Below are 26,100 nucleotides of genomic sequence, written 5' to 3'. Positions count from 1 at the left end.
CTCCGGGTGGTCCGGTTTCCTCCCACAGTCCAAAGATGTGCAAGTTAGGTGAATTGGCCATGTTAAATTGCCCATAATGATCAGGGATTTGTAGGTTTGGTGCATTAGTCAGGGGTAAATGTAGAGTAATAGGTAGGAGAGTAGGTTTGGGTGGGATACTCTTCAGAAGGTCGGTATGGACTCTTGGGCCGAAGGGCTTGTTTCCACACTGTAAGAATTCTACGAAAAGAGCAAATTTGTGCTGAAGTTTGCTTGCAAAAATTGCTTGTGAGTACATAGGACTATTAGGCATTTGGTAGAAATGAACTCACCCTCTGATTAGATGTTACTTAAAGAAGGGGAGTATATAAATTCTTCGGCTGAGTATTTGGTCTCATATAGATTTCTATTTCTATTTGATTTCATGTTACATTGGAAGAAGACTGTCAGCCTTGAATATATGGCCCATCAATGATCATCTGACTTGAAACAGACTTCTGCATGGTAACCACATTATCTGGGCAACAGCTGGGATGTGGGATGTTTTAAACAACCAAGCAGCAGACCAAAGACCTATTTATTTTATTCTTGCCCATGCAATACTGAAACTTCCATAATGCCTTTCATGACCTCAGGATGTCCTAAGTTGCTTTACAGGGAATGTAATACTGTCACTGTGGTAATATAAGGAACAGAGCTGCCAATTTACACATGGCAAGATCCCACAAACACAGGAATGTGACTTTGAACCAGTTAATCTTTTCCAGTGATTAAGGTTGACAGGACATTTTTTTACCTGGAGCACAGGAGGCTGAGGGGTGACTTTATAGAGGGGCAGAGATAAGGTGATTAACCAAGGTTCTTTGTCCAGGGTAGGATACTCCAAAATTGAGGCCACAGATTTAAGGTGAGAGGGGCAAGATTTAAATGGACCTGAGGGGTAACATTTTCATGCAGAGGGCGATGAGTGCATGGAACTGCCAGAGGTGGTGGTAGAGGCAAGTACAATTATAACATTTAAAAGACAGTTGGACAGACACATGGATAGGAAATGTTTGGAGGGATATGGGCTACAAACAGGCAAATGGGACTAGTTCAGTTTAGGAGACCTGGTCACCGTGGAAGAGTAGAGCCAAAGGATCAGTTTCCGTGCTGTGTGACCCTATGACTCTAATGGAAAGAATTCTCTTGTTCTTTTTCAAAATAATGCCAAGGATCTTTCGTATCTGAGATGGCAGATATGACCAGACAGAGCAGTGCATCTGACTAGCACCCCATCTAATACTTGAATTATTCACTCCGACTTGAACCCTCCAACACTGACATACAGTGAAAGCAGTGTGCATCATGTGGAAGATGCACTGCAACAATTCACCAAGCCTCCTTCAATAACTTCTTCCAAATCCCTGACCTCTACCACTTAGAAGGGAAAGAGCAGTAGATACACATGAACACCATCACCTACAAACCTCATACTCACCTGACTTGAAACAAAATTCCAATCCCATCACTGTTGCTAGGTCAAAACCCTTGAAATCCCAAGAGACAGTGTCTTCAATAATGTAGCCCTCCCTCTCTACTATCACTGAGAGTAACAACCTGGAAATATGAGCTCAAGTCCTGGGAGTGGGACTTGAGTCCACACGTTCTGATTCAATGAAAGCACGTGCCCACAAAACTATGGTTGACAAGACCATGACAAGTTCAAAATGGGTAGAACTAAAGAGGAAATCATGTGAACATGATTTTGAATATGAGCTAAATAACTGGTCAATGCAAAAACCTGAATTAAAATTGATACTTTGTTTTCAATTTAAAAACTCCCAGATTGATTGTACACATAAAAGCAAGTGCTATATAATCACAGACTCATAAACCCATCTTTCAAAATCAAGAAATGACCTGGATTTGTCAATTCACTTCAGTGATTAATTTTCTCCAGAGTTCAACAGTCAGGATTAATGTCCACAGCCAGCTTTCTGACAGGAAATATTACAAAGTCTCTCTTACCAGTAGTAGACTGAGGCAATTAGTATTTATAATTGAGCCAATAAATGAAAAATAAATTATAATGTTCTACATTGAATTACATGAATTCAGAGCCTACAAAGAAACCACGTAGTCCACCAAGTGTTCATGCTCAAGATGAGCCTCCATCCACTCAATTTCATCTCATCTCTTCAACAGTACCTTCTATTCCTTTCTCCCTCATGTACTCACCTCAATTTACGTTAAGTGCATCCACGCTATTTATCTCAACAACTGCTAGCCATGGTAAATTCCACATTCTCACCACTCTTAAAATGAACACTTTATTTTCCTAAATGCCTTATTGGACATATTAGTAATGATCTTGTATTTACAACTCCTTGTCCACAAGAGGAAACACTTTTCCTGAGTCTACCCTATTGAACCACTTCCATAATCTTGAAGAGTTTTTTTTAAGTCAACTCCCAACCTTGGCCTTTCTGAAAAAAAAATAGACACAGTTCAATCTTCCATCTTAGTTACAATGCTTGAGTAATGATGTCATCCCTGAAAATCATTGTGGCATGTTCTCTAGCAGCTCCATAACCTGTTGATGATGAAGGCCAAAATGATACATGGTACTCTCAGAGTGAAATTTTACATGGATCCCTAAAAACCTGGGAACAACAGCACCTCTTCTTGGCTGGGTCAAACTAAACCAATTTTAAGGCTGTCAGGACATTAACTGACTCATTGAGAGGCATCCAAGGACATTTGTGGGCGGCACGGTGGCACAGTGGTTAGCACTGCTGCCTCACAGCGCCTGAGACCCGGGTTCAATTCCCGCCTCAGGCGACTGACTGTGTGGAGTTTGCACGTTCTCCCCGTGTCTGCGTGGGTTTCCTCCGGGTGCTCCGGTTTCCTCCCACAGTCCAAAGATGTGCAGGCCAGGTGAATTGGCCATGCTAAATTGCCCATAGTGTTAGGTAAGGGGTAAATGTAGATGTAGATGTAGGGGTATGGGTGAGTTACGCTTCGGCGGGGCGGTGTGGACTTGTTGGGCCGAAGGGCCTGTTTCCACACTGTAAGTAATCTAATCTAATTTAGGAGGAGGGAGCTCAAAGGCTACTGGCTGTCTAGTTCCAATTGCATCACTGGATGTGTTAGGCACAAATAGGTCTCCAAATTGTAACACTGGAGCAAATTGGAGCTGTGTTGAGACCAGGGCTTTGCTGGGATTGGGTTCGCACCTCACTTCACTAAAAGGTAGCCAAGCTTCACCAAGCAGCCTCACACGTGGTATGGATAACTTCCCACGAAAGGCAAAATTTCACCAGCAGCACGGGGAGCCTCAAATGGCACATGGCACTCACATCCACAAACATTTCACCCTTTGTGGTCTAAACATCATTTAACACAAATTTAGCTTCACTGATTTTCAATTCTATCTCTTTTGAAATGAATCTGGCCTTGTTAACTTGAATTGCTGCTTTTAGCAATTTCTTTATCTGTACATTTACTAAAAAGTGTCTTTTCAGGATAAGAAATAAATTATTCTAAATTACCTCAGATCTACATCATAATCTGAAAAATCTTTCATCTCCAGATAGTTTAATGACTATTTGTAACCTGAAACCAATAGGCATTTCCAGTGACACATGTTGTAGGGACTCCTCCCGTCCAAGAAATCAGATCTGGAAGGGACTCATCTCTGTTTCATTGCCGTAATGATTCACAGTTCTGAGTGCAGATCAGGACTGGTGTGGAAATGCAGCCTCATACTGGGCTCAATATAACCCTGTATATGACATTACAGAAAGATGGACAGATGAAAGACAGAAGAAATAGGAGCAGGTGAAGGCCATACAGCTCCTTGAGATTGCTCTGTCCTTGAGTAAGTTTATCACTTATCTGACCTTGACCTCAATGTCTCTTTCTTACCTGTTTCCCCATAATCTCTGAATCCCCTATTATTCGAGAATCTTCCTCTCAAAGCTTTGAATACAATCAATGAGATGGAGCAGCTTATCAAATGTCTAACAAAAACCCAAAGATACTGCATCTCATTTACCCTTTTCTACCTTGCTGGTAACTTCCTTAAAAAAGTTATTTTCGATTTCTTACAGGTGAACGTGCTAACATTATCAAAGCATATTATAATTTTGTTATCGTGTTCTTCATAAAAATTACCCAATAGAAATAGACCAGTAACCCTTGAGGCATCTGGAAAGGTTTAAAAATGTATTTCATCCAATTGGCAAGACTGCATGCAACTTATAGTCATAATGAAGAGGAAAGGAACCCCAAGGTACAGGATTGAATCTTCAGGCAAGTGATGGAGCAATCAAACTCCCAATCCTTGGTTTGATTGGCTACTGAAAATGGATGTGATGTAGAATTACATGCTGAAATAAATGACAAACCAAGTAACCCCATTCCATTCCATTCCGTTAGTGCTATAAAGGCAGTCCTTAACTCTTTGTCTGGTGTCACTTTGACTTGAGCTGTTTCTTTAGGCCACTTTTGCCAGTGGCAGTTTGCTGGTGGTTTTAAATCTCAGAAGGAGGCCCTGAATCTATGGGATCTGGAACATGAATTGAATCCGAACTGTTGGTTCTATTCAGAACCACACATCAGCCATCTAACCACAGAATTAATTGTCTCGGTATTGGCAAGCATGGCTGCCAGTGGGGGATCACTGAAAATTGGCTACGGACAAGAGGTTAAAATTGGAGACAACTGTAGAGTTGGGGGTTTTGCAGAAGTGGAGATGATTAGGAATCAGAAGGCTGGAATTGAGGCTGTCTTAGATAGAAAAGCATTACTGTATTAGTTTGCATCTTTGCTTCCAGTAGTCATCTCTACCATAAGGCACTCACAGCAAATATCTATCTTACACCTAGTTCAATAAAGATACAGAACGAGCCAGGTTGGTGTCCTATGAGCTCCGTACAGGGGCACTGTCAGACTGAGTTAATGGGCCTAGGGGTGATGGATGATTTGATGGAGCTAGGATATGGATTGCTGAAGTCATATTTACCAAAGTGGGTTCAGTCAGGAGAGTACTAGAGCAGCAAAAGAACTGCAGTTTTTCCAGCAACAAAAATTACTGCTTGTCTTACAAAGGTATTACTGCAATGTGAGTTGCCTCCTCAGAAAAGTTTAATAGATCAAGATAAAAGATCAACCGACTTTTAAAAAAAACACAGATCTAATTTCTATTTAAGGGTAGAGCTGAAGTTTATTAAGATAAAAACAGGCACAGATGATTAAGTACTCAATGAACTATAAGACCTCATTCACTGTGTGACTGATATAGAGACATCGGAGCAATAATTTTATAGCTCTTAACTGACAGCTTAAGCTTAGAGAGTTGGGACTTCTCTGTTCAAAATATGACCATTAAAGACAACTTACCACTTCCCTTGGTATAGAATCAGAATGTCCCAGAATACCACTCCTCGCTCAACTGCAAAATTGCAGGCCAATGCCATCAGTTGACTCTCAGATGCATTAAGCTCACCTTTCCAGGGTTTAGCTGATGTCAGCTGCCTCAGGACATCCACTCAGAATCTGAGTTGCCAGAATTACATTGCCAGAACTAAGACTGCCAGCTATGGTTGGACATAGCCCAGGAGGTGTAATCACATGGCCTCTTGCATCCAACTGACCGTCCCCAAAATCTTGCAACTGGTCATTCAATATGCCAATCTTCACTGAAAAATTCCTTTTTTCCCCCAAACTCTTTCATGGGATGTGGGTAACACTGGCAAGATCAACATTACTTGCCCTTCCTTAACTGAACCACTGAACTCAACAGCATGCTATGCCATTGGAGAAGGCAGTTGAGAGTCAAGCACGTTATTGTGGAGTCATATGAAGACCACACCAGTTGAGAATGCCAGGTTTCCTTCCCTAAAGGGCATTACTAATGGATGTGATTTTAGAAAAACATAAATAGTTGGCATGGTCACGATTACGGAGACTGGTCTTAGACTCCAGATTTATTGATTAATTTTAAATTCCACAAGTCGTTTTATTAATTCCCTGATTACTAGTTCAGTGGCATTACCATTACCTCACATCAACTTCTTTTCACCATCAATTAGAAAGCAAACAGCCTCGTTAGTTGTTTGGATGATGCCTGATTGCCATTCAATCAACCTTTCTTCCCTTACCTACCGATTTCCAATATTTTTGAAATCATCAAATAGCACTGTACAAATACAACTTTAAAAAGCATATTTTGTTTTAATGCCTCTCTGATTTTTCTCAGGGTTTCTGTTTGTAGCAGTATCCACGGAGATTAATCTTCAATTTCTTGAAACTCCAGGTTGATCCTGGAGGATTGGCATTGCTGGTGGACACTCAAAGGCCAATTTAAGACAAGGCTTAACCGTTAGGTATGTGATCTGAACATGACAACTATTCAGCTCCTGGAAAATGTATCCAATCTGATTTCTGACGAGGTGACTCCCAAGCTTGCCCTTAATTTCTCTTAATAAGCTTTTAAAATCCAGTGTGCAGAGTATACAACTGCCTTTTCTGCAGGGTTAGTATCACCACAAAGTAAGTGTTTAAATATGCTAAACTAAAATGTAGGGATCCTGCTCTCATTAAATCCCTTGCATGGGTACATTTATAAAGGGGAACTATTGCTTCATATCCATATGCCTATCTTAAAGTACTGTTCCACTCAATAGCACAACATGCCGAACCTGAAGTGGTCTGCACCATGACTACCACTAATATTTTATTTTTGTACATCTTGATGTATTCTCTTCCAAAAAAGAACAGCAATATGCTTCCTCCCTCATCCCATCATTATTATTCTTAAATTAGGAACAGGCGTTGAATGGTCAAGGGGTTTCAACATCAAAATTGGAATTTCTCATATATTAATGTATATTGGCGCAGTGAGAATATGGAATTTATTGCCATGTGAAGTAGTTGAACCAAACAGTATAGATGGTTTTAAGATGAAGTCAAGTAAATACAAAAGAGGAAAATAAATAGAGGAATATCCTGGTCGGGTTTGATGAAGAAAGGAGAGACAAGCATGTCAGAAGTAGATGCACTAGGATAGATTTGTTAGGCCGAATGACCTGTTTTTGTGCTACAGATAAGAAGCAATCCGTGATGTGCTGTGAAATGGGTTAAATGTAAAACTAGTAATTTAGTACACAGATAACAATGTGAACCAGTTGGGTTGTCTCATATTACAGTCTAAAGTTCCACATGGAAACAGAAATCCGAACTCCATGACAACTAATCAGCCATATCCCATATAATGTAAATGCAAATTGTATTCACCCGTGCAACATGCTAACTTAATAAAACAGCAAACATTACTGTTAGTACAACTAGCATTTTTCACTGAGAAACTACTGAGAAATAACAGGTAAACCTGCATTTATTATGCATTATTTGCAACCAAGTAGTAATAGACTGTGAAAGTAATATGCTACATTGTATTGACAATGTACAATATAAAGTCTTCATTTTTTTCCTGGATTTTTTTAGTGCACAAAATTGAACACAAAATCCAGATTGTTGTGATACATTAAGCTGAAAGGTAATCAAGATCTTTAAGGCACATTACAAGAATAGTGCTTCCCATAACGGTTCAGCATCTGCCTTTCAATTGGGAATTATATTTATACAGAACCTGGCAAGGGGCTTCATGGCAGCACAATAAAACATGATGGGACACTGAACCACGTAATGAGATACTGCACAGGTCTGGGCCAGACTCAGAAATCCCGGGACCCTGTGGTGCTCTCCGATCCACCACCCCCGACGCAAGCACTGTTCCCAGCCCCGGACGAGAGCACAGCGGGGCCCACTGGAGTCTCAAGTCCTGGTTACTGAGTCCTGATACCTCCTGGGGTGACAATACAGACGACCAAAGCTTTGGTCAAAGGTTTCAAAGAACATACTAAAGGGAGAGAGAGTGAACGGAGATGAGGTTTAGGGTAGGAATTCCAGTCAGCTGACAAACTTTATCACTCTCATGACTGCAAAATGTCTGTCTGAAAATGGGATTGTGAAAACTGATACTTATTTGTCTTTATGTGACAAGTACTGATTTTACTGATGTTAACTTTATGTTTCACAATGAGATGAGTGAAATTTAAATACCGGTATGGATCAGTTGGGCTGAATGGACTGTTTCTATGCTGTTACTTCCATGTAATTAAACTAATCACTAGTATGAATGCACACAGCCCTGTAAATGAGGGGGAAATTGTTTCCCATTTCTGTGTCTTCAGATCATGGTCACTGATTCTATTCTTAAAAGCATCCCAGTGTATATAACATGTGGCATGTTGTTTCCAATTTATCTCTACCAGCTCAGATGTGGTCTGCTGCTTAAATGACTTAACATCCTGTACCATAAAATAAAAACAAAATGTACAGAAATGGCAGGTCCACTTACTTATCCTGCACAAATGTAAATAGTTATCAGTCTGCATCGTAAGACCCTATAATTACTACAAGCGATGTACTGTCAGCTTTGCTCAAAACATTTCTTTCAGTTGTGCCAACAGAAACAAAAACAAGTTTCAAGGTCAACGAGAAACAGTTGCTTTCTGTTTTATTGGAATTCCCAGCTCTGTAAGTTTTTAGGAACAAAAAGTTGTGATTTAAACAGGATGTCATTATGATGGTGCCAGTGCTTCCCATATTATAACAAAAAAGGCAACAGACATCAAGCACCACCTATTTCCGTTTGCTGCACTGCAGTAAAGCAATTCAGCATTGAAAAACATTTCCATAGAAACCCCAAATGCTTGCCAACAGCTGACCAAAACCGTCAGCGACTGGAGAAGACTATTCGTACTAATGAAGTGATTTACCCTGAGGCTGAAGAAATTGCAAATACATACCCGAAGCAAACCATAACTTTGCAAATAGGTAGAAATGTTCAACATATCAAAATGCTCACAAAGTCAATTCAAAGTTCCTTTTGTGCACCAAAGTTCATAATTTGTTTTACAAACTGGACTGGTCTGAAACTTGGGCCAAGTGCAGTTTATAAAATTAGAGGATCTTACAGCACAAAGATGTCAAACAGCCATCATGTCTATGCTGGCTCTTTGAAAGAGCTATGAGGTAACAATGGCCTAGTGGTATTATCATTGGGCTAGTAATCTAGAGACACAGGTAACGTTCTGGGGCCAAGTGTTGGTGGAATTTCAATTCAGTAAAAGTCGAAATTAAAATGTATCGATGCATATTGCAGCTGAATCTGCTTGCAACACATTCCAGATTACAACCTGCAACAGAAAAATGGTTTCTTCTTACCTGTCTGACTCTTGCCAAAAACCCAAAAGTTAGCTTTCTATTAAAAACAATTCATTTGCAATTTGCTGGTTTTCAATTCTGTTCTTAACAAAGTCTAAAGGGATAGATTGAAAGACTATTTGATAGATAATGTAAACAAAACAGTGGCAAATGGATTCAGTTGCAGGCAAATGTGAGGTCATCCAACTTGCAATTATGTAAGAACAGAACAAGGCACATACTAAATGGAGGCCTTTATGATGTGATGGATAATACTGTCCCTTCTTGTGAGACAGCAGTTCTAGGTTTGAGCCCCATCTCAGGATTTGATGACCAAGAAAAATGTGTTCATGACATGGCTATGACCATTAGATACAGGAGTAGAACTTGGCCGATCAAGTCTGCTCCACCATTTAATCACAGCTAATATGTATCTCAACCCCATTTTCCTGCCTTTTCCCAATAACCCTTAATCCCTTTACCAATCAATCAATCACTGTCTTAATACGCTCACTGACTTGATCTCCACAGCCCCTGTGGCAATGAGTTCTACAGATTCACCACCCTATGGCTTATGAAAGTCTTCCCTGTCTCAGTTCTAATGGGTCATCCCTTCACTTTGAGGGTGAGCCTTTGGGTCCTAAACTCTCCTCTTGCTGGTTGTCTCATCCTTATCCTTTATATGCTTATTCTTCCTTGGGATGAATTTCTGCTGAGTCTCCTGTGAATTACCCCAGACTTTCCTCTAAACAGATTGAGTAATTCTGCAAATTCTTCCAACTCAAGCTCAGGGCCTCTGGTAAATGTGAGGCAGATTCCTTGTCAGCCACGTGATGGGAAGAAAGTTGGAGCACTTTGAAATTTCAGGAAGTCTCAATCAACAAGGGTCACCGACCAATCAGAGCTGGCCTCCCACCAATCCACCCTCATCTCCAGGCACCTTCCCCAGCCACCACAGGAATTGCAAAACTTGCACCCATACATCCCTCATCATCTCCATCCAAGACCCCAAAGGAGCCTTCCATATTCATCAGAGTTTTACGTGCACATCCACCAATGTCATTTATTGTATCTGTTGCTCCCGATGTGGTCTTCTCTACACTGGGGAGACAGGATACCTACTTGCAGAGCGCTTCAGACAACATCTCCAGGGCACCCACACCAACTAACCCTATAGCCGAACATTTCAACTCCTCCTCCCATTCCACCAAGGACATGAAGGTCCTGGGCCTCTTCCATCACTACACCCTAACCATCCAACGCTTGGAAGAATAACACCTCACCTTCCACCTTGGGACCCTCCAACAACACAGCATCAATGTGGATTTCACCAGTTTCCTCATTTCCCCTCCCCCTACCTTATCCCACTTCCAACCTTCCATTCGGCACCATTCTCATGACCTGTCCTACCTGTCCATCTTCCTTCCCATCTATCCGCTCCACTCTCCTCTCTGTCCTATCACCATTACCCCCACCTCCATCTACCTGTCTCACTCTCAGCTACCTTCTCCCCAGCCTCACCCCCTCTCATTTATCTCTCCAATCCCTTGGCTCACAAACCTCATTCCTGCCTGAAACGTCTATTCTCCTGCTCCACGGATGTTGCCTGACCTGCTGTGCTTTTCCAGCACCCCACTCTCGACACAATGGACAAAGCTAAGTGATCCCATAACCAATCGGTTAGATCTATGTTCTTCAGTCCTATCACATCCAGTTGTGAATGACAGTGTGGAGCCCAGCACATCAGTGCAAAACACCAAGCTGAAGCATTTGCAATCTTCAGCCATAAGTGCCGAGTGATGATCAATCTCAGCCTCCTCCAGAGCTCCCCAGTATCACAGAAGCCAGTCTTCAGCCAATTCAATTCACTTCAATTGATATCAAGAAATGGCTGGAAGCATTGGACACTTCTACAGGATATGGGCCCTGACAACGTTCCAGCAAAAATATTGAAGATGTGCTCCAGATTAGCCGCACCTCTAATCAAGCCGTTGTGGTTCAGCTACCAACATTGGCATCTACCCAAACATCTGGAAAATAGCCCAAGAATGTCCTGTACACAAATGGGAAGGCAATTTCAATCTGCCTACCTACAGCCCATCAGTATACACTGATCATCAGCAAAGTGATGGAAGGAGTTGTCAATAATGCTACCAAGTGTATGTGCTCAGCAATAACCTGCTCACTGATGTTGTTTGTGTTCTATCAGGTCCATTGTGGCCTGGTTAGCAGGTCCATGGTTAGAGCAATGCTTCACAGCACTAGGGACCCAGGTTCGATTCTGGATCCGGGTTTGATTCCTTCCTCGGGTGACTGTCTGTGTGCAGTTTGCCCATTCTCCCCATGTCTTCTCTGGGTGCTCCGGTTTCTTCCTACAGTCGAAAGATGTTTACGTTAGGTGGATGAGGCATTGGAAACGCAGGGACAGGGGAAGGATACTCTTCAGAGGGTCACTGTGAACTTGCTGGGCCAAACAGCCTGCTGCCACACTGTAAGGATTCTATGATTACTTAGCTCCTGACAGCTTTGGTCTAAAAGAGCTGAAGTTCAGAGGTGATGAAAGAGCAACTCCCCTTGACATTATGGTAGTTTTATTACTGAGATTACTGAAGGAACCCATCAAAATTAGTATCACTGGAAAAACTCAATTGGTTGGAATCATACCCAGCTCAAAGAAAGATGGCTGCAGTTATTGAAGGCCAATCATCTCAGTACGAGAACATTATGCACAAGATCCTAGGACCAACCAGCCTAGATATCATTCTACTTAACTGTAACATAGTGCTAGCTGCACAATGAAAATTAAAAGTAGCTTGCTAAAGACAAGATTCAATGGTCCTTAAAACTAATGGATCTTGGCTCTGTAGCATTAATATGTCAAGGCAGGAATGCTAGTGGATAATCAGACAATTAACTGGAGAAAGAAGATCCAAGAGCTTTCATATTCTCATATTGAAGCTTTCATATTGAAGCTCAGCACAAATGGATAAGGCAGGATGGAGTGTTTTCAGCAAAGAATATTAAGTGAATTATTCTGCTTGACATGTTTCCGAGTTCCTCAGCATCATAAACACCAGAAAATATGTTCACTTCAGCCAGAAAGTCAGTAATTAGTGGTCACTGAAATCAGAAGGGAGATGAGGAGAGTATTTGCTCTCAGCCTGTTCTCAGGATCTGGAGTTCTGTCTGAAACAGTGATACAAGAAATAATTTCAAAAGAAAATTGCAATTGTCCACGGAAAAAAGGAACTTGTAGAGTTACAGATAAAAATTGGCAAAGGTAACTGAGCATGGTGGTTCCTTTCAAGAGCCAGTGCAGGCATGATGGGCCAACTGGCCTAGTTCGGTGCTGTAAGAAAGTTTCAATTCAGTTTATTTGCCTCAACATTAACTGGGACGAACTGCTGCAATCATCGCCACTTTTATTTCAATGTAAAAGACGGAACTGAGCATGGAGGTGGATTGATCACTGCCTTTGACGTCAGCCCCAAGGAGGTCAAAGGGAGAACTCTCCAGTGACTCCTACCTGATACAGAGGAAGGCTGGCAGAGCCAATCAGTGAAAGAGGACACATCGGGGGAGGTGTTCCTTGGATCAGTGTTGCTGGCCTCAACCATCTTCAGCTGTTTCGTTAAAACCTTCCCTTTTACACAATGTCTGGAATTTGTTAGCAATCCCAAATTATCCTACTCCAATCCCAGTTCCTCTGACAAACAAGTGTCTGGAACAAAACCAAGACTATATGCAGGTGTGAGCTGACAAACAGCACAAATATTTGCAACATGCAAATGCCAGGCAGTGGTTAGTTCCAATCATTTTGCATCGTTAAGCTTTCATGGAATTAATATCACTGAGCTCTCATCAGCAATGCCCTGGGATTGACATATTCCCAGAAGTTTAACGAAACCAGCCATATTAGTGCTATAGCTTTGAGGCAACAAGAAGTTGAGCATTTTGCAACAAATGGCTTATGTCTGAATTCCTCAATGCTTTTTCAATGTTTACAAAGCTTCAAATTGAATGCTCAGTTTGAATGCAGGTAGCTGCAAGAAAACCTATGAAGCCTGACTCCATTCAGGACAGAGCAGTCTATTTCAACAGCATCACTGAACTCTCATTGTGCAGTGCACATTTTATACAGATACTACATTGTACAAAGTCAATTTCCTCCATGGTCTCCCAAAACCCACCTTGTCCACCTGTAAGGTCCTGTCTGAATAAATAAAGCTTCGGGGTTACAAGAACAGACTGGGCAAACAAAATTGACTGGATTGCTTTGCAGAGTGCTGGCATGGACTCAGAGGGCTAAATGGCCTCTTTCTAAGCCATGATGAATTTTCTAACTCTCCAAGGTCTTTGCCCTCCTCCAATTCTGGTATTCTATGCACTTTTGATTTTCAACTCTTTACCATTTGCATCAGTGCCCTAGACCTCTGCCTTCCCTCTCTTCCTTTACGACAATCTACACCTCTGAAAAACCGTTTGCTGACCAGTCCGCATATGTCCTTATGTGGGTCTGTGTCAAATTTTATCTGTGAAGTGCCTTGGGAGCTTTTACATGGGCCAAGGTACCATGCAAATACAAGTATTGAAGAGTAAAGTTTTAAAAGCTAATTATTTATAAATACATGTGCAGTGTACCATCTACAACAAGTTCACAGGAGAATGAAAAATATATTTTTTGCAACAATGTTCACTCAGTTCTTGCTGACTATATTCTTTACAAACCTATTTACAAATCTTCTCAAAACTCACTAAGACCTATTGGTCTAGTTAGCTTCTCAGATTCAAATACAGAACAATAGATCCCACAAAACTTTGCAGTATCTATTAACTCATTATCCTAACTTTTTATCCAGTTTGCTCTAAACTAAAAATATCTCAAACATACGTCAATGAAAAGAGGATAATAAATAAAACTGTGTTCTGTACCAGTAAACAGATTCAACATATGACTTTTAATTCAGGCTAATGCCATCTATAATAGAAATCCAATGCCTTTAATTGCGCAGCCAAAAAGATATCCTTCCTCTTCAATTATAGAATCACTTCCACACACTTTAGAATACAAGGACTGAGACTTAGAATTAATAGTGGCCCTTCCTGTCAATGTACTCTGATCTCTTCCTGTTCAATTTATCCACATAATAATCTTTCGTCAAAGTTCACAGTGGAAAGGGAAAAGAAAAGGATGCCTATCAACACACTAACTAAAACTCCAGCCATATCTTGGTGATTATTAACTACATGCATGCATTACACCCTTGGGAAACTAGTTGCTATTTCAGAAGCATCCTATAATCCCCTAACACTAATCTAACAGCACCCTACAAGAGAGCCCCAATGATAAAAGTGATTTGCCTTCAAATAATTCACAAAGTCTGTCATCTGCTTCTGCGTGACATTTTGCACATGTCACTGTAAATCCCCAGAATTGCTTAGCTTTGCATCCCTCCACCACATCTATAAAGATGAAACTTAACCTAAAATGAAGACTAATAACATGGTATACTGCTCTGAAGCAGACAACTGTCTCTGATTCTGCTGCTTAGAATGTATTACATTAAGCAAAGCCAAGAGGGTTAAACAAAGGGGAATTTGAGAGTTTCAAAAGTAGATTAATGATTACTCATTTACCTCCTGCACAATTAACTGATCAGTTAACACAACCACAGAAACAGACCGAGTTTCCATTTTTTCTCATGCATACCTATGACAATGTATAGATTTAAGATTAAGATTGCCAATATTTATTTTGGAAAATGATATCATACAGGATGCATTGCTAGGCTCAATATAAGGACAAAACAAAACATGTAAATCTGGAAGGATAACTGCCCCCAAGGGGCAGTAAGGAAATGAATCAGTAATCATCTAATTCCTGAAATAAAATCATTTTCCTTTAAGTAACTGAAGCCTATTTTACGACAGGGTTCACAGCATATTTCTTAATATAGTGTAGCATGATTCTGTTATATTTTTAGTGTCAAATGGAAATATAAAATGCTATACCACAATTATTAATAGACAACAAAAGATCTTAATTATAATCCTGGGCGTTCCATTACCTATTCTCAACATTACATGTGATGCATACACAATACATTTTACGATGCACTTACCTTAATATGGTTAACTTTGAATTGTAGAAGTGAATTAAATTTCCTGTAAACCTCTCCCTGTTATAATGCTGAACCATGAACAATCTGTTCAATAACATCAATTTTGCTCCCCAATTGCTGACCAAAAAAACTGCTCGTTCTTCACATATCAAGAAGGTTTGAATTAAAATAACTATTTTTTTTAGAAAACTTCCCATTCTGAAAGGAACTATGAATCATCATTTGAATTTTCTGTTACCCTTGACCACTTCTGCAATAAATAAAAAAGGAAGTGGTTTACTTAATTTCTAGTGAATCTGTCAAATTGAGAATAAAAACACAAATTTAAATAGGAATTACTGTAAGAAAAATTGCACATTATACAGTGAACTTGCAATATTGATTCATCACATCTTGCCACCTCAGACATTTGCAAAAAACAGTAGAATTGTTAAAATAAAAAGTAGTTCTATGTTATATATACATTTCTGTACTTATCTGCATTTACGATATACTCCTCTGCTAACCCTTTCTGACTCTTTCTAAAAGTACTAACACCACAAAGTCATTACTTCAACATCTGCACTGGATTAAGCTGACAATAAAATGTTCAGCTCACAGGCACATACGTGCTTCATATAAGGAAAAAAACTCATACCTAAAATCCCTGAAATATGAAAGATTTCAAAAGTAATTTTCACTGTGAACATGGAATTATGAAAGAAAGCGATATTGTTATTGGCAACCCCATTCAGAGGAAAATTCTCCCTTCAACATTGCAAACAAGATACAAAATATAAAGCATGTCAGTAGAATGCACTATAAAATCAGTGAAGCTTCTTATTAAATCTCCCTTCAAAGAATGCAGATTGACCTTGCATCTGCCATAGGAGAGAGGGTTGTACCAACCCTTGTCTTATATGACAACTATGCATTATGGCTGCCTTTGCTGTCCATTAGAAAATGAGCAGAACTACTTTTACTTTTACATTAGACAATTTTATCTCCTGTTAAATAAAATCAATTTTAATATGCAAGAGGCCAGAACTGGGTTCGTGCAATAATCTGACAGCAGGGATAGGGCTGGACAAGGTTAGAAAATTTTAGGGGAAACATGGGGGAATAGTGACGGATCAGGGCAAGGTCTTGGGTGGTGTTTGGAAACAAGGATAAGAGAAAATAATGGGCTAAAACTTTATTTAAACCTGTGATAAGCAAGTCCTGTTAAACAAACATGACCACAATCGCCTGTTTCTAGGTTTTGGGGTCTGTGAAAGAAACAATCTTTTGGGACAGTAATGTCCCATTTAAATAACATGCATGCAGCCTAACACTTCAATGTTACCTTTACGAATAGGAATTAGTTCCCAGCAAAACAGAGGGGCTGCCTGCTTTTTGAACTGTAGCCCATCTTGTTGAATGCAAATCGCTTTAAGCCTTTTGATTATTTTTCAAATCTTTGTTTTCATTAAACATAGAACATTAAAATCATATATTATGTAGCAGCAAGATGAGAAAGCCTATCATACTCACCCCTCTACACCCAATACACTGCTCTATGCATGAAATGTCTTGCAACAGACTTTCTCATATCAACATTGTTCCTTTGAAATTAAGGGGATCTGAGGCCAAAGATCACATTTCTTTTAAAAGAAAGCTCTTCAATTTTGTAATAGCAAATGACCAAACAAAATACAGTATCTCTGTAAGTAGTTTTTATATGCATTTGGCTAGGTAGACTAATGGACATCAGTGAATTACTACGCACTGAGGGTCGATGACAAAATTAAGGAAAAGCACTAAAACAAATAAAAGCAAAGTCCTCTGGTGATCTTAAAACAGAAAATGCTGTAGAAACTCAGCAAGACTGATAACATCTGTGGAGAGAGAAACAGAGTTCTCATTTAAATATTTTTCAGATTATCAAACTTGAAACATTAACTTCACTTCTCTTTCCATAGACACTGCCAAACCTTGCTGAGTTTCTCTAATACTTCCTGCTTTATTTGAAAGTACTTAAACCACAGTTTTACTGTAATAAAAACCAAGAGTGCTGGACAAACAAGACAGATCTGGTGGCATCAGCGGAGAAGGAAACAGAGCTAACATTTGGAATCTGGTACTAAAGGCTCCTGTCAAAGAGATCTGCAGAAATTCTTCAACTTTAATAGCTTTGACTAGCACCAAGCAATAGTACATTTCCAATTAGATATTGGGTGCAGCACTGGAACACACTAACAGACTGCTACCCTCTTAGTAGGTATCTGGGAGCCAAGAGCAATGACAACCTGGTCACTCTTACTTGCCACCAAAATGAGTACAAACTGGGTGGACACAAGTTTGGTCTAACTTATCAATATTGTATTCCGATTCCATTGTTGTGCACATTCACCTTATGTTTAAATTCATATGCCTGAATCTTACAGGGGCCTGAATGATATGGGTGATGGCAAGTAATGTGGCAGAACTATGTGAGATCCAGTGAAGCCTATCTCACTGTCAGAAACAACTCAATTGCATCTTTTAACTATGTTTAAGGCATCAAGGTGAAATTCTCGATACAGAGCAGTCAGATGCCAACTAGAGCGGATTATTCCTTGTTAACAACCAGTTGCTAACTAGAATGGATAACGATAACGATCTTACTAAACTACAAATCTCGCTGTATTAACATGCGGTTTTCCATTCTCCCATTTGCTGCAAGCAAAGTAGATGCTGAGAATTCTCAACGTGGAAACCAGAGCGGGTACCTGGCGGCTTCTGCTGGCTGCTGGCTCCAAAGGACTTCCAGGATGGACACTGAGCACCTGCATCTCAGGACAGCTACATGTGCGCTGGTGACTCATACCCCACATCCAAAAAGTGCCAGCCTCCAAGAAGCCTCATGTCACATCTCTGATGCACTTACAGGATGCTCCTACACAACAATGCTGCACGTTGAAGCAAAATGACAACTATCATTCTAACACTGCTGTCAGGCCACTTTATGCTGAGGAACACACACCCAGCTCATGGACCCAGCTGCATTTCCGCAATGTTCACTTGTCCTCTTAGCGTCCACTCAACTCTGAGCATACCTGGATGCTTGTTGCAACCCAGTCTTGCCCTCTTTGCTCCCAGCTTCTCAGCCAGAGATACCAAGATTTTTATTACTGCTGTAATGCCATATCACTCACTGCAGACACAAGACCAGGAAGCTTATCGTGGTTGTTGGGGATCATCAGTCAAGGGAGATCACCTTCACTGAGTAGACCTTGGCACAGTAAGTCAATATTAGCCTCTGATGCCAGTCCAGGAGCTTGGACACTAAACTCTCTATGTAAAGGGTGTAAAGACTTTACAGAGCAGCCTGCCACTCATCTTGATGCCTTATTTCAAGCACAACAGTTCTGACTCTCCCAACCAGCATTGCTTTCTCAAGGAAAACAGGGGCTACTGGTGCTACAAGTGGAGTTGCCCACTTAAAGCCTTCAATCTACTTCCTTGCCCAATAAAAAGACAGTGCAACTTTGTTGACATGGAAGGTGTGTGTGTGTGTGTGTGTGTGTGTGTGTGTGGTATGTGAGTGCAGGGGACAGTGAGGGGGGAAGATTGTGTTCAGGGTACCCAGAGGATAGCTAGACGCACAAAGATGTTAACCCTTGCTCATCCATGCTTGTTAACCTGCAAAACATAAAACACCTCCACCCCACCCACTTCCTACGGTGCCTGACTGCCTCCTGTCTTATAACCTAAGATTTACCCAGGTCAAGATATCACTGGCAGTGTCCATGCAGTACTGATAGTGGCCATTACTGAGTTTTGACACCATTCGGACCACTGGAGATGTGAGCCAAACAATTTGATCAGCTTGTTTAGGTCACCCCAGTGTGCTATTGCTGTGGGTCAAACAATAATAATCAACAGGTTGGTTTGGAATTGAATTTCTTCCTGGGAGGAGAGTGTACTCCACCCCTGCTTTCTCCCTTCACTCTGAAATACACAGCCCATTAACATTGTTTTTTCTTTCTCCACAGATGCTGTCTGACCTTAGGGAGTACAAAAACTTGAATTAACACAGCATATGCCAAAAATTGCCTCACAGCAACTATTAGAAAGAAAAACTGCCACCAACCACTGATGAAGGGCTATCAAGGACTGGAGACTGAAGTTTTATCAAAGATTTTTAAGGTGTGTCCTCATTGCGAAATAAGAGATATAGAAGTTTAATGAGAGAATTCAAGAGCTTAGCATTTTGGAAATTGAGTGTACAACCACCAATAGTTGGGTGAAGGAAATTGGGGATATCACAAGAGACCAGAATTGGTGGTGTACTCCGCATTTTCTAAATGGGCCTCTTGTCTGATGTTTTGGTTCAGTCTGAAACAAATTCATAATGGTCACTCCCTTTCAATTTTCAATGGATACAGTTATTGAGCAGATACATAAAATGCCTTGAAATACTGTGTCCAATTTGGATCCCCTTATCTATTGAAAGGTATATTGGCATTGAATGAAATCTAGTGATGGTTCACTAGGTTCATCCCAGTATAGAGGTATAGTCTTATGAGGGGAGGTTGAGTGGGCTTTTCCTTTACTTATTGGAGTTTAGAAGAATGAGAGCCAGCCCAACTGAAACATGAAAAATTCTTAGGGGGCTTGACAGGGTAGATACAGAGAGATTGTTTCCTCTTATGAAACTGTCTAGAACCAGAAAACATAATCTCAGAGTGAGGGGTTTCCCAGTCAGAATAGAAATGAAGAGGAATTTCTTCTTTCAGAGGGTAGTAAATATGTAGAATTCTTTTCCGCAGAGAGTTGTAGAGGGTTGGTTATGAAGCGTATTCAAGGCTGAGATTTTGAACCAGTCAGGGAAAAGGACAGGAAAGTGGAGTTGAGGATGATCAGATCAGTCGTGATTTCATTAAATGGTGGAGCAGACTTGATAGGCTGACTGGCCGCTTTTGCTCCTACATCTTATAGTCTTCAACTGGAAACTGATCTTCATCTACGAGGGCTAAGAAGGGTAATGAAACGAAAAAACTAGGCTTTGCATTAGTTCTATTTATATCAACAACTAAATTACTGCAACGTAAGGTTACCTTAACTTTCTATCTTACAGAATTTATTATGGATAGTTAAACATCCCAAAGAGACATTCCTGATAAAGGGCTTATGCCTGAAAGTCAACTCTCCTGCTCCTCAGATGCTGAGTGACCTGCTGTGCTTTTCCAGCACCACACTTTTTGACTCTGACTCTCCAGCATCTGCAGTCCTCACTTTCAACTCAAAGAAGCTCCAAGTCTGGGGAAATTAAGGCTATAACTCAAAATATCCTCCATATGGCTTGACCAGAACTGGGGAGCAAAGAGGAAACTGTAAGGGCAGGGGATGTATTTGTCAGTACGTTGCTATGAAAATAGAGATAGCATGGCTGCAGAAGAAAACATGGTATTATATATTAGGATAAACTAAGCAGCCATCAACGCAGATTTACTAAAATTCAGTCTTTCAGAGCAAACAAAGACATTTAATAAACATATGGCACACTCAAGAAAATATATCAGTGTTTTCAATTAGCTCAGGATAATAATATTCATATCCTATACTCTAAATGCATGCAGGCTTAGTGATCTGAGTTCATTCCATCCTTGTGGTCTATCAATCACTGCAATTTCCAAACAAAACATATTGTTAATGGAGTTTTTCTTAATCCTAAATTGGAAGGTTATAGCTATCAGGAAAGGTCGAACAGTTTGATAAGAAAGAGATGAAATCAGATTGGGAGTTGGGTGGGCACCTGATGGAGGCCTTTGTTTATGAAAGAGTTTGACAGGGTAGATGCTGTCATTGTGGCCACAAACATAAAGACTGTGTTTATTGTGATTGCCCCACCAGATGGGGCAGAGAGGACACTCACTCAGAAACACAGTTTAGTTGTGGAACAGCAGATGCCTAGAGCAAAGATAGCACTGCCCATAAAATCACACCGAGTCAAACATCTGAGCATCAGCTCACTGTAATCAATGAACAGTTCACCTCCATACCTCCAATTGTTAAAAACATTTCAATACATTTTGAATTTTAAATGAAGTTCAGTTTGTGCAAATAAATATCTCAATTTTATACTGGTAGTGGTTCAGACCGGAAAAGGGCCAGTATCACACCTCGGGCTGATGGTGTGTGATGGACCTCCTGTCAGACCAAAACAGTAACAGAGAAACTCAACAGGTCTTGCAGCATCTGTGGGGAGAGTCAATGTTTTGGGTCCAGTAAACTTTCTTTGGTCAGATTAATGTGTTTCTGCTGTTTAATAATGTATTTCCAAAAGGAAAAATCTCCATAAAGCTTCGAAATTACCACAAAATTTGACAGACCTCTCAAAGAAAAAAAAACTCATCACAGACATTTTAACAGGTTGACTGTGCTACCTGCACATGTGTAAACTCAGCCTGGCAAAGAGAGCTGTACTGCAACACAGTGATGTTACCACAACGGCACATATATGGTACCCAGAGGCTACTTCAATGACCATCTTTATGTTTGGGCCAAGTTTTACAAAATATGAAAACAAAATATTGCTTCCGATGGAAATCTGAAATGGAATCAAAAGATGCTGGAAATACTCAGCAGGTTAGGCAGCAATTGTGGAGTGAAAAAGAGGCTTATCATTTTAGGTTAATGATCTTACATCAGAAAAGTTTAAAACTTTGAAGAGATTATCAGCAAGTTAAATGGGACAGGCTAGGAGATCAAATAAGATGGTCTGTGATGGTGTGAAAGGGATAAAAAATAATGGACAATAGGTTTCACGGTGCAAGGGCAAAGGGAGTGGTATGGAGCAAGTAAAGAAACAAAAGACGTCTCTAAAGAAGGTATGAATGGTATGTGCTGAAAGCAGAGAAAGCAAGGTTGTGAATATTAGATAGGTACCAATATATCAAATAGGAATTATGGGGAAATCTTTTTATCCAGAGAATGCAGAACTCAAGAGTTCTGGATAGAATGCAGAGCTCAAGAGATGTCAATCTTATTGCTGTATGCTATAGAGAGTTTCATGAAGGAACAAGAAGTAGAAGATTATGCTGACAGACAGAAATAAAGAGGGAGTTGGAAGAGACTTGTATGGAGCATAAACTGGGCCAGAATAGAAAAAGCAAAGGTAGCCTGAATGAAGAGTTAACACAGCATTTACAGGACAGTTTCAATCTCAGAACAGCATGCTCTGAAGCTATCCAGTTAAAGAAGGCGATACTACACCTGGTGATAGAGTCATAGAGATGTACAGCATGGAAACAGACCTTTCGGTCCAACTTGCCCATGCCGACCAGATATCCCAACCCAATCTAGTACCATTTGCCAGCACCTGGCCCATATCCCTTTAAATCCTTCCTATTAGTATTTCCATCCAGATGCCTTTTAAATGTTGCAATTCTACCAGCCTCTACCACTTACTCTAGCAGGTCATTCCATACACGTACCACCCTCTGTGTGAAAAAGTTGCCTCTTAGATCCCTTTTATATCTTCCTCCTCTCACACGAAATCTATGCCCTCTAATTCTGGACTCCCCCATACCACTGGGAAAAGACTTTGTCTATTTAATCTATGCACGCCCCTCATGATTTTATAAACTTCTATAAGGTCACCCCTCAGTCTTTGAAGCTCCAGGGAAAATATCCCTAACCTATTCAACCTCTCCCTCTAGCTCAAACCCTCCAACCCTGGCAATATCTTTATAAATATTTTCTGAATCTTTTCTAGTTTTATAACATCCTTCCAATAGGATGGAGACCAGAATTGCATGCATTATTTCAGAAGTGGCCTAACCAATATCCTGTACAGCCGTAACTTGACATCCCAACTCTTATACTCAGTACTCTGATCAATAAAGGAAAGCATACCAAATGCCTTCTTCACTATCCTATCTACCTTGATTCTACTTTCAATGAGCTATGAACCTGCGCTCTAAGGTCTCTTTGTTTTTCCATGCTGTACATTTCTATGACTCTATGACTCCCTAGGACCTTACCATTAAGTGTATAAGTCTCGCTAAGATTTGCTTTCCAAAAATGCAACACCCTGCATGTATCTAAATTAAACTCCATCTGCCACTCCTCAGCCCATTGGCCCATCTGATCAAGATCCTGTTGTAATCTGAGGTAACCTTTTTCGCTGTCCACTACACCTCAATTTTGATGTCCTCAGTAAACTTACTAACTACACCTCCTATGTTCATTTATGTAAACGACAAAAAGTAGCAGACCGAGCACCGATCCTTGTGGCACTCCACTTGTCACAGACCTCCAGCATGAAAAACAACCCTCCACCACAACCCTCTGAGCCAGTTCTGTATCCAAATGGCTAGTTCTCCCTGTATCCATGAGATATAACCTTGCTAATCAATCTCCCATGGGGAACCTTGTCGAACACCTTACTGAAGTCCATATAGATCATGTCTACTGCTCTACCCTCATCAATCCTCTTTGTTACTTTTTCAAAAAACTCAATCAAGTTTGTGAGATGTGATTTCCCAAGCACAAAGCCATGCTGACTATCCCTAATCTATCCTTGCCTTTTCAAATATGTGTTAATCCTGTCCCTCAGGATTCACTCCAACAAATTGCCCACCATCAACGTCAGGCTGCCCAGTCTATAGTTCCCTGGCTTGTCCTTACCACCCCTCTTAAATAATGGCAACATATTAGCCAACCTCCAGCCTTCTGGCACCTCACCTGTGACTATCAACGATACAAGTATCTCAGCAAGAGGCCCAGCAATCACTTCTCTAGCTTCCCACAGAGTTCTAGGATACACCTGATCAGGTCTTGGGGATTTATCCACTTTAATGCATTTCAAGACATCCAGCACTTACTCCTCTGTAAACTGACATTTTTCAACATGTCACCATCTTTTTCCCCACATTCTATATCTTCCATGTCCTTCTCCACAGTAAACCCTGATGCAAAATATTAATTTAGTATCTCTCCTACCTCCCACGGCTCCATAAAAAGGCTGCCTCGATGATCTTTGAGGAGCCCTATTCACTCCCTAGTTATCCTTCTGTCCTTAATGTATTTGTAAAAACCCTTTGGATTCTCCTTAACCCTATTTGCCAAAGCTATCTCATGTCCCCTTTTTGCCCTCCTGATTTCCCTCTTAAGTATACTCCTACTTCCTTTATACTCTTCTAAGGATTCACTCAATCTATCCTGTCTATACCTTACATATGTTTCCTTCTTCTTCTTTACCAAACCCTCAATTCTCCTGTCATCCAGCATTCCCTACAGCTGCCAGCCTTTCCTTTCACCCGAACAGGTATATACTGTCTCTGGACTTTCATTAGCTCATTCCTGAAGGATTCCCATTTTTCAGCTGTCCCTTTACCTGCAAATATCTGAACCCAATTAGCTTTTGAAAGTTCTTGCCTAATACTGTCAAAATTAACCTTCCTCGATTTCGAACTTCAATTGTTAGATCTGGTCTATCCTTTCCCATCACTATTTTGAAACTAATAAAATTATGGTCGTTGGCCCCAAAATGCTCCCCCACTGACACATCAGTCACCTGTCCAGTCTTATTTCCCAAGCGTAAGTCAAACTTTGCACCTTCTCTAATAGGTACATCCACAGACTGACTCAGAAAATGTTCTTGTACACTCTTAACAAATTTCTTGCCATCTAAACCCTTAACACTATGACAGTCCCAGTCTATGTTTGTAAAGTTAAAATCCCCCACCATAATCACCCTATTATTCTTGCAGATAACTGAAATCTCCTTACAAATTTGTTTCTCATTTTCACTCTGATTATTAGGGGGTCTATAATAAAATCCCAATAAGGTGATTATCCCTTTCTTATTTCTTAGTTCCACCCAAATAACTTCCCTGGATGTATTTCTGGGAATATCCTCGCTCATTTCAGCTGTAATGTTATCCCTTATCAAAAATGCCACTGCCCCTCCTCTCTTGCCTCCCTTTCTATCCTTCCTTTGGCATTTGTATCCTGCAACATTATGCTGCCAGTTCTGCCCATCTCTGAGCCATGTTTCTGTAATTGCTATGATATCCCAGTCCCATGTTCATAACCATGCCCTGAGTTCATCTGCCTTCCCTGTTAGGCCTCTTGCATTGAAATAAATGCAGTTTAATTTATCAGTCCTACCTTGTTCTCTGCTTTGTCCCTGCCTGCCCAGACTGTTTGACTCACTTCTGTTCTCAACTGTACCAGTCTCAGATTGATCTCTTTCCTCACTATCTCCCTGGGTCCCACCCTCCCTCCTTACTAGTTTAAATTCTCCCGAGCAGCACTCGCAAATCTCCCTGCCAGTATATTAGACCCCTTCCAATTCAGATGCAATCCATTCTTCTTGTACAGGTCACTTCTACCCCAAAAGAGATTCCAATGATCCAAAAATGTGAATCCTTCTCCCATATACCAGCTCTTTAGGCATGCATTCATCTGCTCTATCTTCCTACTCCTACCCTCATTAGCTTGTAGCACCGGGAGTAATCCAGATATTATTACTATCGAGGACCTCCTTTTAAATTCCTGCCTACCTTTCTGTATTCTCCCTTCAGAATCTCATGGTATTGTGCAAGAAAATAGGAATGGTTGATTACTTTGTAGTCAGAGACACCCCAGTACAATAATACAGCCAGTTTGAGGGAAAGAAGAGTGGGTCGAATATCAGCATGTTAAACTTAATTGAGAGCAAGTATGATGGCACAAAAAGCAAAGCTAGCTAACTCTGAACTGGCAAATTAGGTTAAGAGACGGGTCAATAGAG

The 26,100-nt window shown here is 40.6% G+C and overlaps 1 protein-coding gene across 4 annotated transcripts in view; it reads right to left on the bottom strand.

Moving 5' to 3' along the window:
* znf516 (zinc finger protein 516) overlaps positions 1-26,100 on the bottom strand; it is a 156,321-nt gene that overhangs the window by 113,341 nt on the left and 16,880 nt on the right. The window contains exon 1 of one of the 4 annotated variants that reach the window (XM_072570871.1): positions 15,357-15,563. The exons of the other annotated variants lie outside the window; for them this stretch is intronic. The gene's annotated coding sequence lies outside the window, so the exon portion shown is untranslated. Of the gene's footprint in view, positions 1-15,356; positions 15,564-26,100 lie in introns of those variants that run through there. 4 annotated transcript variants of the gene reach the window in all.

Source organism: Chiloscyllium punctatum, chromosome 5 (assembly GCF_047496795.1).
Source record: "Chiloscyllium punctatum isolate Juve2018m chromosome 5, sChiPun1.3, whole genome shotgun sequence".
NCBI lineage: Eukaryota > Metazoa > Chordata > Chondrichthyes > Orectolobiformes > Hemiscylliidae > Chiloscyllium > Chiloscyllium punctatum.
This window is presented reverse-complemented; position numbering and strand designations above follow the sequence as displayed.